Genomic DNA, 18843 nt, shown 5'->3' with positions numbered 1-18843 from the left:
GAAAGGAAACAGCCAGCCATGCTAAGGAGGAAGTTATTTTCCTGACTGCTGAGGTGCAACACAGGCAAATCCCTAGGGCTGTTAATCCATTTAACCTGCCTCCTTAGCCAGCTGTGTCACATCTTTCTTCTAAATGCACCTCCTCAAAAGCCATTATCTTGCTTCCTACCCCAACAACAGAAATCAGAAAGCAGTAACAATTCCTGTCTAGTCCTGAACTACCAACTTTTCCACATCTGAGTACAAAACTACACTCTGGTAACTGTAAACTGTCCTGTACAAAATCAAACTTGGCACTCACACATAATTGTCTGGCTTATGTTACCTCCTCAGTGGGATCACTTAAGTCCATTTAAAATGTGCTATACTACTGCTTGAACAGCTGTTCCTTACTTTATTCATTCTTCCCTATTTTCTTACCCCTGAAACCTGGAGTGCCCCAGATTCAAGTATTCCTGGTACTTCTGTATTAGCGATCTTGGTGACAGCACTCAGAACTAGCTGGATGATTTACATTTAAGGCCCACACTAATCCTTAGATGCTAGACTCAGACTTATTCTGCAACCTTACCCAAATGTCTACATCACATTAATATGTCCAAAACCAGACTGCTCTTTCTCACATATACACTCCCCAAAAGAATCCTAATCTCCCATAGAATGGCAAATTTGCTATTCAGTGTTTTACACTAAAATGAAAGCTACCTGTTATACGTCTGAAAATATTTATTGGGTAAAGAGTGTTTTCATTAGAAAAAGAAGGTAGCAAAATGTTGGGGTTCTCAAGAGGAAGTTTTCTAAGTCTTTTGCATTTCTTAAAAGAATGAGAACTGGGTGTGGTGGCACACCCTTGTAATCCCAGACTCTGTAGGTAGAGGCCAAGAGGATCAGGCCTTAGAGGTTAAGGTAATCAATACTAGGCTAGATAGCAAGTTGGAAGCCAGTCTAGGCTACATGACAACCTGCCTCTGCTCCCAAAACATTACCAAGTCAGTATTGCCCTTAGAAGTAAGACGGTGAGAAGATTATTACTAACATAGGTAAAACGTATTGCAGCAAGTTATAAAAAGCACACATCAGTTTTCATACATGGCACATTTTAAGTCAACTATTTGCATCACTCTCTCCACCTGAGATAAGAGTGAAGCTGGTTGGAGTCAAATCTTTAATCCCAACACTGAGAGGCAGAAGCATATCTCTGAGTTGAGGCCAGCCTAGGCTACGTAGTGAAACTGTCTCAAAACCAAGTTCAAAAGTGAACAGTGATGATTAATCTTGTCTGCCTGATGGGTTTAGAATCACTGTGGAAACACAACTCTGTGGTGGTGTTTTCAGAAAAGGAAGCTCTGTCCTGGACATGGGGCATGCCACCCTGTGAGCTGGAGTCCCAGACTGAGTAACTGAGAAAGCAGCTAAGCATCAGCATTTCTCTCTCTGCTTCCTGCCTGCAGGTGCACTGCAACCGCCTGCTCCCAGGTCCAGCTGCTGTGGCTTCCCACCATGATAGACTGAACCCTCATTTGTGAACCAAAATAAACCCTTCCTTAAGTTGCTTCTGTCAGGTATTTTTTAACAGACGTGAAAACAGTAACCGATATGGACCCCTATTTCCTTTTTTGTTTGTTTTTAGAGACAGAGTTTCTCTGTGTAAGTCACTGAGATATGCCTGCCTCTGCCTCCCAAATACTGGGATTTAAAGTGTGCACCTCCAGCAACCGGCTGGACCCCTGTTTCCAAAGGTAGATTAATATATAACAACTAGCAAAGGAAAAGACCAATAGCTTTGGTGACTAGTTCATGTGATGCTGTTGGTGGAGGATGATCCACAAAGTGAAAAGAACCTTTGAAGACTTGCTACTTGTAGAAAGTTGACAAAATAAGGATGTGTCCCCTACTTTCTGTGTTTTTGAGTATGAGTGTTTTGCCTGCATGTATATATGTGTACCACTTGTGTGGATGGTTCCTATGAAATCCAGAAGAAGGTGTCAGACCCTCTGGAACTGGGCAGATGTGACCCATCATGTGAGTTTTGAGAATTGAACCTGGGTCCTCTGCAAGAAGAGCTCTTCTTAGCCACTGTCTTTTTTTCATTTTCCTTCTTTCTATGCTCTTGCTTCTCTCTCAAGCATAGTAGAGTACTTTGGTTAAAATTTTGGGTTTTCAAATTGTGTGCATAAAGCAGACCACTGACTAGTAATGTGACTTGGTACATCTTCAGAGGCAGTGTTTTGTAAACTGACTGCCCTCCCACACACACACACTCACACTTAGCAGAAGCTGTAGCTGTGTTAGAAAGTGTAGGGCCAAATGACTGGGGATAGTTAAAATGCTGCAGAGTCAAGACAAATTATCTGGGCTAGTTTTAGGTCTGTGGAAAGCCAGTCATTGCCCACTCCTGTGTCTGACCTAACATTTTTGTGACAAGATATTTAAAATTAGTTTCCACTAATCTAAAACCTAAGACTACGCCAGACAACATCTGGGTAGTAGAACTTCCCCATCTTCCACTTAGGTCCCCACAAATAATTTTGTTGAGCGCCTTGATTTACAATCTTCCTTGTTCTGTAGTAACCAAAAAATTCTCATGTGATGCTTTCTACAGTGAAACATGTCTTTCAGGGTTATCTACACATGTGTGTTCTGAGTCATGGTCCATATTTGGCCCAAGAATATCTGTACTTGCTTTGAGATAAGAGCTATGTACTTGCTGGAACAGTTTGGGCACCTGAACATAGAGCCCTAGTGAGAACTCACTTTGAGCAGAGGAGTTGCCTAGATTGGGTCCAAGTCCCAGCATGGGACCCATCTGCCTTTTCAGATGGTCACTGGTGAGTTTTTTTTTCTGGGGCTTGGCCCTCCCTTGGTTTGGCTGACAGCTGATTGGTTTGTTCTGAATTGACTGTCAGCACATGACTCTGACCCAAAACACAGGTCTCCAGCTACCAGAGAAGCTCATGGTTTTCAGAAGAAAATAACAGGAATATTTAATAGCCCTAGTGTATTTTCATTTGCCTGGTTGGTTGGGGTGTTTGCACTCTAAACAGGAAGTTCCATGTAGTTGCATGTAGTTGTATGACTGAGCAGTGTGCCTCATTTGTAATGTAAATGCATCCAAGAAGAAATGATCAAAGTTTCTAACTTACAAGAGATTAATAATAGAGGGTTTTTGTTTGTTTTTTTGAGACAGGGTTTCTCTGTGTAGCTTTAGAGCCAGTCCTGGCACTCACTCTGCAGACCAGGCTGGCCTGGAACTCACAGAGATCCACCTGCCTCTGCCTCATGAATGCTGTGAAAAAAGGCATGCTACACCACTACCTGGCCATTAGGAGTGTTTTGCAAACTACCAGAACTGAAGAAAGATATTACAGGATAGGAAATGAGAAAAATAGATGCACTATCAAAATAGAGATGAATTGTAAGGAGCCTGTAGGACAGGGAAGGACAGAAATTTCCATCTACACTGCTTCTATAAATTGCCTGTAGACCAGTCTGTGGGGGCATTTTCTTGATTAATGATTGATGTTCGAGGGCCCATTTCACTGAGAGCAGTACCTTCCTTGGGCAGACTGTATAATAAAGCAAACTGAGCAAGCCATGAGGGACAAGCCAGTAGGCAGTACTCTTTTACAACCTCTGTTTCTGCCCTGCTTCCCTTAGTGATGAACTATGAAGTACAAGCTGAAACTGGCTGTGGTAATATACACCTTTAAACTTAATCCCAGTCCCTGAGAGGAAGAAACAAGCAGATGTCTGTGATTTCAAGGCCAGCCTGATCTACATAGTGAGTTATAATACAGTGAGAACTACAAAGTGAGACCTTGTTTCAGAAAACAAAACACAAATACCCCCTCACTTACACACACACACACACACACACACACACACACACACACACACACACATTGAAATAAATCCTATCCTTCAAAGTTCTTTTGGTCATGATGTTTATCACAGCAATATGAAGCAAACTCAAACATTACTCAACATCAATGCATTCTTAAGGGCTAGTGCATTCTGTTATAGATGTTATAAAATTATACATATTTAATATTTAATATAATGTACATATATATTTTAAAGTTATCAAGATAAAATTAGTACTGTTTATAAAACAACAATATTGGATTTAACAATCACCATATTAGTTAAATCATTAGACTCAGTATTTTACATTTTAGGAATGGTCAGATAGCTGAGCAAGTAAAAGTATTTTCTGTTTGAGCCTGACAGATCTGAATTCTATCACCAGAAGCCACAGTGGAAGGAGAGAGAGAAATGTCTCCCAAAAGTTGTTCCCTGACCTTCACACATGAACAATGGCATTCTTACACTCCATTCACATACATATAGTATATACACAATAATAATAATTTTAAGAAATTAAATGTATCTTTGTTTTACCAGAAAATGTTCTTGTGTTATGTGTAATATAGTGCTATATGAGTGGGTTTCTGATATATACAGCATGATGGAATGCCATAGGAAATGATTTTTTCTTTTAAAACTTCAAATATACGATTTTTTAAAACTACATAAATATAAAAATGCTGTAGGTCTGGCCTGCAGCCATTGTTTCTAACAGAGTAACTCCTGTCTAGCTTGGAGAATAAAATTAACCATTTGCTAACTTCCTTAGTTTTTCAGAGGAACAGAAAACTTTGGTATCCAAAACAATTATAGTGTTAACATTTGAAGAAATTTAGCTGTGTTTATCTCTCCTGCCTTTTCTACTAAAATAAAATAATTGTTCAAAGTTCTTTGTTATCTAGCTGGATCATCCTAAAATTTAATGTTCTGTAACTCTCAGGATCTTAGGGGAACAAATAAAAGTTTAAAGAATCTTTTATCTATTTTTTAAAAATCTAAGCAGGAGCTAGAGAGATGGCTCACTGGTTAAGAGCACTGATTGACTGATTGTTCTTCCAGATGATCCAGGTTCAGTTCCCAGGACCCACGTGGTAGTTCACAGCCATCTGTAATTCCCGTCCCAGAGGATCCAGTGCCCTCCTGTGGCCTCTGTGGGCTTTGCATGCATGTGGTGCATATACATGCATGCAAATAAAACATCCATACACATAGAATTAAAAAATGAAAAGTATAAAATGCCTAGGCAGCAATAAAGTCTGACTGAGTCCTACAATGAACAGGAAACTTACAGTTCAACCATATGTGAGCAGGTTGTCCTAAGCTGGTTGTTACATTATGTCATAAATGTAATTTGGATTAAGTTAGTAAATTTGCCTATTATGCTGTTCAGTCTCATGGTATTAATATGGAGATTTTTATGGTAAAGTAAATTTTCTTTACTAAAGTAAAGGACTTTTTAACAGAAAAGGGTAAAAACAAAACTAGAAGGTTAACTATATCATTAGAAGGTTTAGAAAAGACTGAGATTAGAGATTATTTATAGAAAGATACATATATATTAACTTACCATAGTTAAAAATATTAAAAAATCAAGCCAGGCAGTGGTGGCACACACTTTTAATCCCAGCCCTCAGGAGGCAGAGGCAGGAAGATCTCTGTGAGTTCAAGACCATCCTGATTTACAAAAGAGCTAGCTCCAGGACAGCCTCCAAAGCTACAGAGAAACCCTACCTCAGGGAAAAAAAAAGTTAGATTAAACAGTACAGAAAATCCTAACACACTGAGATTTCTCCAGCCCTGGGTTGATGCTTTTTATTCAAATTCAACAAAGTATCTCCAATGATAATAATATTGATGACATTTTTTAGCCTCATAAGAGTCTATATTTCTTGATTGAGTCTTTTAAAGTTTCACAGTTACCCAGAATTTTTTAAGTTAGCCAATATTCAATTTTGTCAATGAAAGTAAATGGCAATATTACAAATGACTTCTATGGTAGTTCCCGTTTCTTTCTGGTTATATAAAAAGAAATATGATTGAACTATTCCTACCAAATCTGTAGAAAACCTGATTTCTCAGGTGTTTAATCTTTCTATCTCTGTCACTAATATTTGATATCAGGGAAAGGGTAATTTTTTAAAAGAAGTGATACTAGGTGTTCTGATCTCTTCTGTAATGTGACTGCCTATTTACATTCCCATACTGGAACCTCATGTGTTAACCAAATAATAGGTTGTCACAAAATTATGTATCATAAGAGTTATAACAATTTTTATATAAAAAGAAGTATTTCTGGCTGGAGCGATGGCTCAGTGGTTAAGAGCACTGGCTGCTCTTTTAGAAGACCGGGGTTCAATTCCCAGCACCTACATTGGCAGTTTGCAACTGTCTGTAACTCCAGTTCCAAGTGATACACCTTCACACCAATGTACATAAAATAAACTATAAAAATAAATAAATAACAATACCATTTTTAAAAAAAAGCAATCTTTCCTAAAAATTAGAACTAGCCATCACAGGAGACTATAGCTATGGGATCAAACTGGCCAGGAGAAAAATGAGAATTAAAAGATAATAGCTTGACTCAACTTCCTGTTGCCTTCTTATCAAGATGTAGCCCACACCATGTCTGCTTGAACACCACCATGCTCCCCACTATGATGATAATGAACTGAACCTCTGGAACTACACCCAAGACAGAAGCCAGCTGGAGTGTTTCAACGTGACAGAGGAGCACCAGGGCATTAGGCAGAGCAAGTATCCCCTCCAAACCCCATCCTCTCCACCCAGCAGCATGCAGGAATCTTACAAGTTCTCTGCAACATGGAAGAAGCACAAAGAAATGTCTACCCACCAGTTGTTCATACAAATTTCTGGGAAAGGCAGAAGTGTAGGGACAGGAGAGAGGTCAGGTGTCACCCTTCCCTAGGTAGTAGTTCCTGAACTATCTAAGAGGGGAGAGATGGAGCTGAGCACAAGCAAGCAAATAAGCATATCTGCATTCATTTCCCTCTGCTATTGAATATGGAAGTGCTTGCTGTGAACAGCTGTTTGAAGTTGCCGCCTTGACTTCCCTTGTATCATGGACTATAAACTGGAAATGTAAGCTGAAATAAACTCTCTCTCTCTCCTAAAAAACATTAGCTTATCTTCCTAACATCAGATAAAATATCTCACAGAATATAAGTAACTGAAGACACAAGGGGAAACATATAGTCAATCTGATTAAAGATTATGGTTGATTGATTGATTGGTAGGTTGGTTGGTTGAAATGCCAGTTCCCCTCAACTGCTACTTTTATTTCTTTAGGTCATACCATGTTCTTGGTTACTGTATTTTAGACCTAATACTCCTATTATGTTGTAGGTGAATGTTAAGCCAGATACAGAGAGACAGATAAAGAGAAATCAGACCCATATAATAGTGTCTCATAAGTTTGATATGATCTAGGAATTATTCCTACATGGCTTGACCCACTGTATCTCTCTCTTAGAGATTGCTTTGCTGTCTACTCAGCTCCATTTTTTATCAATCCCTAAGAATGACCCTTCTCAGCACCATGAGACACAAAGGAATGTTGGCTTCCACATACATGTAATACATGTAATATTATGATTGAACAACAAGGAAATTCTAAGAGAAAAGAAGTCACACCCATGTTAGAGACTCTAGAGTCCAAATTACTAAATTTCCTTTTGTGGCAAGCTAAAATGTTGTAGACCAGAGAAAAATTATCTTGGTCATTTTTAACTCCTTTGAAAGCCATATAATACCCACACCTTTCCATGACCTAAAATCTTTGTGATTCTCAAAACCATTATGTTTTCTTTTTCAAGACAGGGTTTCTCTGTATTGTTTTGGAGGCTGTCCTGGAACTCGCTCTGTAGACCAGGCTGGCCTGGAACTCACAGAGATCCGCCTGCCTCTGCCTTCCAAGTGCTGGGATTAAAGGTGTGCGCCACCAATGCCTGGCTTCCATTATGTTTTCTTAACAGACCAAAAGATTTTTGTAATTCAAAACCTAAGAATGGCACTACATAGCATTTGTCACTTATAATTTCCCTGCCAGTGTATCTAGTAAGTGCCTTAATTTGGAATTTTTTTGTTATGTAACTAATAAAGTTACATAATAAAGTTTCATGTAACCCCTTCCATTGTGGAACATTTTTGGAATACCTTAATCCATGTTTTTAGACCATCATCATTCACATTCATATGATCAAGAAACATGGAATAAGGTTACATACACAACAAGAATAACCTATCTTTGTCTGGGTAGATGGCTCAGCGGTTAAGAACTCTGGCTGCTCTTCCAGAGGACGCAGGTTTGATTCCCAGCACTCACATGACAACTTACAACTTCCTGTAAGAGGTCTAGCGCCCTCTGCTGGCCACTTAAGGCACTGTATACACGAGGTACACATACATGCAGACAAAACACTGGTAGAGAGAAAGACAATGAGAATGCAAGTGAGTGAGCTCTTACTCTCTTTGAACTGTAATTTTGCTTTGACAGTTTTCTTATCTCTAAACTCAATTCAAGGAGGATATCATTTTGTTTATGAAAAGTAAATGGGATTAGATAAATGACTTTAATTGTCCCTGTCATATAGGCTCACGCCCTATGTCTTGTTGTCATCTCTTTGTTTTGTTTATTTATTTGTTTTTTGAGACAAAGACTCACACTATAGTCCAAAATGTCCTTGAACTTCTTGTCTCAGTCTCCTTGGTAGTAGGTTTACTAGTACCAGATGTTATGGCCAGTTAAAACAAAACAAAACAAAAACTGAAGCAAATGAAAGCCTCTAGCATTACTGGGCTTTTTCATAGTACATCTTAGGAACACAATGTTATGTAATAATTACTTGGTCTTGACTTCTGTGGAATTTATATTTTACCTATATAACTACATGAGGAGAGGCTTTGATTCAGTTATCAGTAAAAAATCTGTATTGTACCAACAAAATTGCTGTTTAGTAAAGGGAAATTAAAAATCTCTAGGATAGCAGTGAATCAGTATGATATATCCTGGACAGGAATAAAGTAATATAAGTAAGCAGCCATGTGAGGATTACTCCATGACTCATGTATTGGCAGGAGAGGTAAGTGCTGGATTTGCTCAACTGGTCATTCTTTAAAGCTATCCCACATAATAAATACTAGTGTTCAGCCAAACTTCAGCTGAAATTAATGACATTTTTCATCCTCTCAGCACATAAACAGCAATGCTACTGCAGACTAAAATAACAGATCTGGGTTGGGAAGATGGATTCATTGGTAGTTTCTGCCATGCCAGCATGAGGACCTGAGTTCAGAATGCAATATGACATAAAAAGCCAGGCCATGCTGGCCAAAATCAAATTGATCTCCTGTATAACCATTTCAAATTTCAACATTTTTACCAATTCCAAGGTATTTTCCAAATTCCTGTCCTCCCTAAAACTGCCTCCTCATACTACCTTATCTTTGGTCTTAGATGATAATGTTACTTACTTCATCCCAAACTATATGAAGACACCAAAATTTTTTTCCTGCTTTCACATGTGTGAATTTACTGTATAAATTACTTTTTGTCATTGTCATGACAAAATGCCTGACAGATGCAACTTAAGGAATGGTTGGTTTGGGTTCATAATCTGAAAGGTATACAAGCCAATTGTGTTGAAGATTGCTCCATTTGGTAGGACTATGGGTTGACTGAGCGTTTTACATCTGGCCCTCAAGAAGCAGAGAGAAGCTGGATATGATGGTGAACGCCTTTAATCTCAGCACTTAGGAGGAAAAGTCAAGAAGATCTCTGAGTTTGGGGTCAGCTTGGTCAACATAGTGAGTTATTTCACAACCAGGGGTATGTAGAGAGACCCTGTCTCAAAAAGGAGGAGGAGATGCTTAGCTGGTGTCTTCATTCCTCTAATTCTATTCAATCTGTGACAATTGTTCATGGGATGATGTCACCCATATTCCAGTCACATCTTCCGTCTTGAGATGAACCGCTATGAGAACCCTTACAGATAGACCCTGGGATTATTTCTAAGTGATTCCAAGTCCAGTTAGTTAGCAAGGCATGATAGCATCTATCTGCACCTTTCCCATGTTTGTTCAACACAATAAGTACCTCCCATATGCTGAGAATACATCAATGAGCAAGAAAAAGCTTTGCCCTGGTAGATTTAAACATTCTCCCCTCCCCTTCCTTCATAGTAAATAGCACAGAGAATAATGGTGTGAAAGAATGTATGGAATTTAGAGCTAATATTTTTTTAAATAAAGTGAAAGAAGAGTATGTGTATCTGAAGAGAATTATTGTGAGCAATGAGAAAAAAGTAAAGGCATGTGCCTCCTGTGTTAATAATAATAAAACTATGTCTGAAGGATGGAAACTGAGGTGGTGACTGCTAGGAAGTGGTTTCAGGAAGGATAAAGGAGGGGCAGACAAACACATCATAAGGGCTCTGGCTCATCATAAGACAGTTGGCTTTTATTCTAAGAAAGATGATTCTTGAACAGCAAAATGGCAGCTATGTTTAGAATACGTGTTGAAGAAGGAATGAAGAAAACCAGTTAGGAGGCTACTGACTTTCCTAGGGTTACTGTTTCTTGTATCAAGCTATATTGTCAGAATTTCTTTGTACCACCAGCCCACAAATAATGGCATGGAGACTTACTATTTATTATGAATGCTTGACCTTAGCTCAGGCCTTTCCCCCAACTAGCTCTTTTTTTTGTTTTTTGAGACAGGGTTTCTCTGTATTGTTTTGGAGGCTGTCATGGAACTCGCTCTGTAGACCAGGCTGGCCTCGAACTCACAGAGATCCACCTGCCTCTGCCTCTCAAGTGCTGGGATTAAAGGCATGCACCACCAATGCCCAGCCCAACTAGCTCTTATAACTTAAATTAACCTGTCTCTATTAATCTGTGTTCTGCCACATGAAACTTTCTGCACAATATATCCAACTTTTTCAGTGTCTCACTGGCATCCCTTGCATGCCCAGATTCATTCTGAGTCACTCTCTCTGCCAGGAAGTTCCACCTATTCTCCCCTGCCTACCTATTAGCCATTTAGCTCTTTATTAAGCCAATCACAGTGACACATCTTCACAGAGTGTAAAGAAATATTCTGCAACATCCCCCCTCCCCTTTTCTAAATAAAAAGGAAAGGGTTTAACTCTAACACAATAAAACTATATAAACTACTAGATAAGAATTGCATTCACAATGTCTAGTCTATTTGTATTTGAAAATTTTGGAGAAAATACTCTATTATCTATTCTGTTTTAGTGACTCCAAAGTTTTGTACCTAACTCACTTTCTGTCATAATTTTCTATCATGAATATTCTGCAACAGTTTCTAAGGTTGTTTTTTTTATTCTTACTCTCCTTGCACCCTTTCAGTTATCTATATTCATTATTCCTTTCATTGTTGATTCGTTATTTTTTCTATTTCACCTAGTTTATTAATATCCACTTTCTAAATCCTACATTTATGAAATTCCTTGACTCCATATTTCCTGTCTGTTAGGCTGCCCCCTTCCTCGTGTAAGCCAGACTTCCTGTAAGTCTCGTCTGTGGCCCACCCAGGTTTCATTTTTCCTGTTCATGTTTCAGGTCACTGCAATCTGATACCTGCCTCTGTGACATCACCAATGCAGATCTTTTCAGGGCACTGCCTTTTCAGAGGGAGGTGGACAGTCATTTTTGGTTATCGCTTGTGTGAGTAGGGGATATTACAGACATTTAGTGTCAGTGGTTAAAGAATCAAAAGACAAAGCAGTATAGAAAACAATCCTTTACAGTCAAGAATCATCCTGCCTAAAAAATCAGGATCTCCACTTTTACTGTTCTCATGTGTGTGTGTCTGTGTGTAGATATGTGCATGTGAATTCAGTGTCCAGAGGTGTTATATCACCTGGAGCTGAATTACAGATGGTTCTGAGCTGCCCAATGTAAGTTTATGGCCTGCAGCCCCAGGGAAAAGAATTTTAAGGTTGCAAGTTATTTCTTTATATCTATGTTTAATGAACACTCTTTCCTTCTTGTTCTCACAACATCTGACACTCTCTCGGCATTACCCTTGTCCTATTGCTTCTCCAGTCACAATGTAGTCCTTATTTTCTTTCTGTTGTTCTGACCACTCCTCTTATTGTTTTCACAGACTCATCCTCTCTATTTCACTCTCATTCTTCAGTACTGTGGAGATAAATCCAGCAAAATTGGCAACTATGAAGACTGGAGAGATGATGAGAAGTTAAGAACACTGGCTGCTCTTGCAGAAGACCCAGGTTAGGCTCCCATCACCTACGTGGTGGCTCACAGCAATCCATAACTCCAATGTCAAGAGATCCAATGCCATTTTCTAACTTCTGTGAGCACCAGGCAAGCATATAGTGCACATACATACATGCAGGCAAAACATTCATATGTATTAAATAAAATAAATCTTAAAAAATTAAATGACAAGTATGAAACTCCAGACCTATCCTACACACACACACACACACACACACACACACACACACACTCCCATTGGATAAATTAGTGAAAATTTTCAAAATCAAATTTATGTGGACTCTTGGAAAATACTTAAGTAAACACTGACTATATCTCAGAGGAGAGTTGTTCGTCTTATACTCACTGTCTCCTTGTCCCTAGCTCAGCAGTAGCTTTGAATATGACAAATATATTTATGGTGCTACAGGAAGAGGAATGAACCTTGTTCTTGAAGAATTGTGGTGGTTTACTCTAGCTGCATGGTGACTCCCTGGAGGATTGCAGCAGAGTGCTTGCTTTAATTTTACCTGAGTCTGTTGGAAGATACGGAGGTGACTCTTCAGTCAGAGGAAGTTTGTCAAAACTATTTTAAAGCACAGCAATCCTGGAACTCACTCTGTAGACCAGGCTGGCCTCAAATTCAGATATTCTCTTGCCTCTACCTCCTGAGTCCTGGTATTAAAGGCATACCATTGCCCATAGAGTTTCAAATTCTAACCCATCACTTCTGCCTAGTGCTCAGGATAACCTCGGGAAGTAAAGTTTAGATGTGTTGTGAGCTGTCTTCCTGAAAACTGAAGACATAATGTATTGCAAATAGAGCCAACCTACTGACAAAAGACTTCCTTGTTTTTATCCCAGAAACTGAAGGAAATGTCCATTGAGACGATAGATGATTATTAAGCCAACAGGAAACTTCACATATGTAAAATATTCAAAAAAGGCACTAAGCTAAAAATAAGAACAGTGATATCAGCAACAAATCTAGAGGGAGGGGAAATCTGATCATCACATTATAGTCAAAAAGAATTATTTGTAAAAGGGCATTATTTGTAATGAAAACATCCTTTCTGTAATTTATGTGGATGTGTGTGCCTATTTGTATGTATATCCACCTTGTGCATACAGGTACCCATGGAGATCAGAAGAGAGGGTGTCAGAGTCCATCTGGAATATGCAAGAGAAACAGGTGCTCTTAACTAATGAATCATTTCTCTAGGCCTGCCCTTACTAAAGAATTTCTGAGCAAGCATAAGACAAAATATGGCTCATACATGGTGGCTTAGAGTTTCTATTATCGTGAAGAGATACCATGATCACAACAACTCTTATAAAGGAAAACATTTTTTTTTTGGTTTTACGAGACAGGGTTTCTCTTTATTGTTTTGGAGGCTGTCAGACCAGACCAGCCTCGAACTCACAGAGATCCGCCTGCCTCTGCCTCCTGAGTGCTGGGATTAAAGGTGTGCGCCATCACCACCCAGCTGAAGGAAAGCATTTAATTGGTGCTGTCTTACAGTTCAGAGGTTTAGAACATTATTGTCATGATGGGACATGGCAGCATATAGGCAGACATGGTCTAGAGAAGGAGCTGAGAGTTCTACATCTTGATCTACAGGCAGAAGAAGGAGCTGGTGTACCACACTGTGCATAGCTTGAGCATAAGAGACCTCAAAGACCAGCCCCACAGTGACACACATCCTCTAACAAGATCACACCTCCTAATAGTGCCACTCCCCACTCCTTATGGTCAAGCCTTCAAGCATATGAGTCTCTAGAGGCCATACCTATTAAAACCACCACATTTCCACTCCATGCTTATAGCCATACCATAATACAAAATGCATTTAGTTCAACTTTAAAAGTTCCCATGATCTATAACATTCTCAAACTTGTTTAAAAATCTGAAGTTCAAAATCTCTATTGAGACTCATGCAATCTCTTGATTGTAATGCCCTGTAAAATCAAAATTAAAAAAGTTACATACTTTGGAAATATAATGGTACAGGGTCTATATTATACTGTTCCAAAATGAAGGAAATGGAGCATAGTGAGGAAAAAGTAGACCAACACAAGAACAAAAACCAGCTGGGCAAACTATGAACTCTACATCTCCATGTCTGATGTCAAAATGTTCTTTAAATCTCCAACTCTTTCATCTTTTTTGACTGCAATACACTTCTTCCTCTTGCACTGGTTCCACTGCCTATTAGCAGCTTTCCTTGACAAGTATCACATGACTTCTTCAATATCTTGAGGTTTCCAAGGCAATACAGGCTTCATCTTCACAGCTTCACACGATGACATCTGAGCATCCATGCAGGACATGCCTGGTCTTAGCGATTTCTGTAGTCACAGAAGGAGATTACATAACACCTTCATTCTGTCCTCGATTCTAAAGCCAGAGCCATGTATTCGAAGCTGCGAAGGTCTACTTGCTGGGGCTGGAACATGGCCTCTAATTTAGTTATATCTTCACCAAAATTCTGTTTTTGATGGTTTCCTTTACTGCCTAAGCTTGGCTATCCTGGAACTTTCTGTATAGACCAGGCTGGGCTTGAGTTTAGAGATCTGCCTTCCTCTGTCTTCTTAGTGTTGGGATTAAAAGTGTGTATTACCACACCCAGTTTGAGCTTTTCTTTCCTTCCTTTTCACAAGTTAGAAACTTAGCTGAAGCAGGATGAGAGGTACCATAATAGAGGGAGTCATTATAAGTTGGAGGAGAGATCTGGCACTAGTGAGATCTTCACAGATCTACAAGAATGACACCAACAGGCATTAAGGCTACCTTAAATGTCCTCCCCTGACAATGAGATTGATGACTATCTTATATGCTATCCTAGAACTCTCATCCAGTGGAGGAATGGGCAGACACCCACAGCTAAAAACCGAACTGAACTCTTGGAACCCATTTGCAAAGAGGAGTGACGAGCAAAGGAATCAAGACCAGGCTGGCGAAACCCATAGAGGCAGCTGACCTAAACAAAGGGGAGCTCATGGACCCCAGACTGATGCCTGGGAGGACAGCATGGGACTGGTCCAGACACCCTCCCTCCAACCTGGGTGCCAGAGAAGAGGCCTTGGAGAGTAGATCAGTATTTATTCCTGGCATACAAATAGACTCTGGAAGTCCATTCCACATGGAGGGATGCTCTCTCGGCCTGGACAGACTCTGAAAATCCCTCATGGAAGCCTTTACCCTCCCTGGGGAGTGGGTGGGGGGTTGGGAGGGCTTGGGGGCAGGGGAAGGAGGAAGGGAGAAGGAACTGAGAGTAACCTGTAAAAAGTTAAAAAAGAAACTTAGGTGGATGCCCTGATGTAACTACTCCCTTTATTCATTTAACACCCAGTTTTTCTTTAATCTCTTTATCTCCTTGAACACAGGATTCCATTCCATTCCACTTCCTGGTGCCCCTTTTCTCTTCAAATTATACTTTTTGTAACCTTCCTTTCTCGGTTTTCTCCTTTTCATTATAGATCTTTGTAAGTATGGCCACTAATAACCACAAAACACAGTCCACAGTAGGCTGTTTTGAGATGTCCTCTGTCCATGGAATTAATCCAAATCTCTTCTCTTTCACCTCAGACAGACTCATTGGTCAAGGTCAAAAAAGCAGCCACATTTTCACCAAAATATCACAAGAAAGATCTCTGGCAACATACTAAAGTTCTTCGCCTCTGAAACTTCTTAAGCCAGGCACCCATAGTTAAAATCATTCTCAGGGCCCACTCCCTTCTGGCTTCCTACTAGAATGGCCCATTAACCCACCTTAAAGCATTTCACTGCTTTCCTAAAAGAAAATTCCCAAATCCACATTCCTCTAAGCAAAGGCTTCGTCAGGCCTATCCCAAGGATACCCTAGTGCCTGGTAATAACTTCTGCCTTAGTTAGGATTTCTATTGCTGTGAAGCGACACCATTATCACAGCAACTCTTATAAGGAAAATGTTTAATTGGGGCTGGCTTACAGTTTAAGAGGTTTAGTCCATTATCCTCATGGCAGGACATGGGGTCATGTAGGCAGACATGGTGCTGAAGAAGGAGCTGAGAGTTCTATATCTTGCTCCACAGACAGCAGAAGGAGCCTGTGTGCTATACTTGGTGTACCTTGAGTGTATGAAACCTCAAAGCCTACCCCACCCCCAAAATGACATACTTCTTCCACCAAGGCCACACCTCCTAATAGTGCCACTCCTTATGGGTCAAGCATTCAAACACATGAGTCTATGAGGGCCATGCCTATTCAAACCACCACACACGGAGAAAAGGGAATGAAACTATCCTGAAGAAGTACAGACATCTGAAATATTACATAGGCTTTCCATAGCTTTTTTGTGTTTCTTTTTGAGACAGAGCCTCACATATCTCTGTATGACCCCAAATTTGCTATGTAGCCAAGAATGACCTTTAACTTATGGTCCACCTGCCTCTGCCTTTTAAATGCTGGGATAACAAGTGTGTTCCACCAAACCTTCTCTACCCTTTAAATATGCTGCAAGAGCTAAAGTGAGTGATAAGCAAAGAACTAAAACAAATCGAAAGGACGAAGCCATGGCAATTACAGAATGTTAAAAAAGAGACTGAAAGCAAACAAGAAACCAAATAAAAATTCTGACATTGAAAATTATTATATCATAAACAACAACAATGACCTGCTGTGGGTTTTTACAGCAGATTTTAACAGAATAAGGACTTTGTCAACTTTGAGATAAGTTGATTGAGATGACTGATTCTGATGAACAAGAAAGGAAAAAGAATGAATAAAAATGAACAGACCCTCAGACTTGTGGGCCATCACATGGCATACTATTATACATGAGGGGATGCCAAAAGGAAAGCAGGAAAATGGCCAACTATTGAAAGACATAGTGGGTGAAAACATCCCCAAACTGGTAAAAGACTAAATCTAGATATCCAAGAAGCTCACTGTCAAATAGGATAAACTCAAACCTACATCGGCATACATGGTAATTGAACTGTCAAAACTGAGGGACCAAAAGTACAGCCTGAGACCCCAAAGGAGAAGTGAATTGTTATATCCACAGCCATCAGAATAATTCATAGCTGAATTCTCATCAGGAACCACAGGATGACATAGTTAAAGTGCGGAAAGAAAGCTGTCAACAAAGAACTTCTATGTAATAAAAATGTCCTTCAGTGGTGAAGGAAAACTTGAAGACATCTCCAGATAAACAAAACTGAGAAGGATATGTTACTGTCTCCAAGAACTGCTAAAAAGACATGGACAGTAATGCCAGATCTTGAAAGACACTAGACAGTAACTCAAATCCTCATGATGATATTTAAGAAAACCATCGGTAAAGGTAGCTATATAGATAGATACAAAATCAGTAGTTATGCTGTTTTGCTAATAACATCTTCTCTATATTAATGCTAAAACCAAAATGTGATTAGCCGGGCAAGACGCACATGCCTGTAACCCCTGCGTTTAGAAGGCTAGGGCAGGAAGATTGAGTCTAAGGCCAGGCTAGGCTACATGGTGGATTCAAAGTCAGCGTAGTCTTCTTAGCAATACACCATCCCAAAAAATCTACTATTATGAGAAATATGTGTCAGAACACTGTTATAAAGGTGTAATATATGACAGTAAAGTTATTATAAAGATGATGGTATAGAGGAGAAAAAGATTTTGTGTACCATGCAATCTAACTGGTCATGGAGAGCATCACAAATTAAGATGATCCCTATGGGCAACTACTAAGAAAAACCTTAAGAGATTCAAGATGATATGCTAGAAAGTATTTGACTAATTAATAGAAGAAAACAGTAAGGAAGGAACTGAGCAGCCAAATGCTAAGAGCAAATGACAAAATATACTCAGCTCCAACCAACAAGAAATTGGCAGAGTGGATTTTTTTCTGTAAATATTTTAAGTAGGGCATGTTAACAAGAGCCAAAGACACAAGAGGACTGAAAGTGACAAGATGGCGTCTTGGGCTCCTTTTGCACTCTGGTAGAAGCATATTGGAGATTCGGTAATTTTCTGTGAACATTGCGAATGTATTCAAGTCACAGATCTGTCCACTAAAATGATGAGAATGTATCATTGCATGCTAAAGAAAGGAAAGCTTTTGTCGATTAACCTTTTGAGGTTTGTTTACTTATTGTATGGCATCAAACTCATAATGATTTTCAGCTTTAGCCTCATTGCTGGAGTGTCAGCCCATACCAGCAGGCCTAGCTTGTTGAAGCTATGGCCTCAAACAAGCCCTTCCTGGAGTTGCTTCTATAGGGAGTTTGGTCATGGTGGCAAGCAAAGTATGCAATACAGGATTTGACATTGTTAAAAACTCATTCCATCAGCTTGCTCTTCCTATACCAATAGCCTCATCCATGTCACCATTTTTGGTCATTGTGTGGCCTCCAATCTGAGCTTTCCACATTCCTTAAAACTCAACGAAATCTGCAGGAGAGGTGGCTCAAGAAGTAAAGGCACTTGCCACAAAGTCTTACAAGCTGAGTTGATTCCTAGAACCTATATTTTGGAACAAGAGAATGAAATATATGTTATGTCTGGTTATATATTGGGGACTGCCATCAATCTTCTAATTCTCCTGCTGTAGACTTCTCAGTGTTGGGGTGATATATACAATGCCTTGCTGATTTTAATATGCACATTGATGCTGTTTGCCAGGCCTTGACTTCGAGCATCTTTACTCACTCTGTCTATATGGTCATTCCTCAGTT

Source organism: Mesocricetus auratus, unplaced genomic scaffold (genome assembly GCF_017639785.1).
Source record: "Mesocricetus auratus isolate SY011 unplaced genomic scaffold, BCM_Maur_2.0 Super-Scaffold_100013, whole genome shotgun sequence".
Classification (NCBI taxonomy): Eukaryota; Metazoa; Chordata; class Mammalia; order Rodentia; family Cricetidae; genus Mesocricetus; species Mesocricetus auratus.
The sequence above is the reverse complement of the archived record's forward strand: the minus strand, read 5'-3'. Positions refer to the sequence as shown.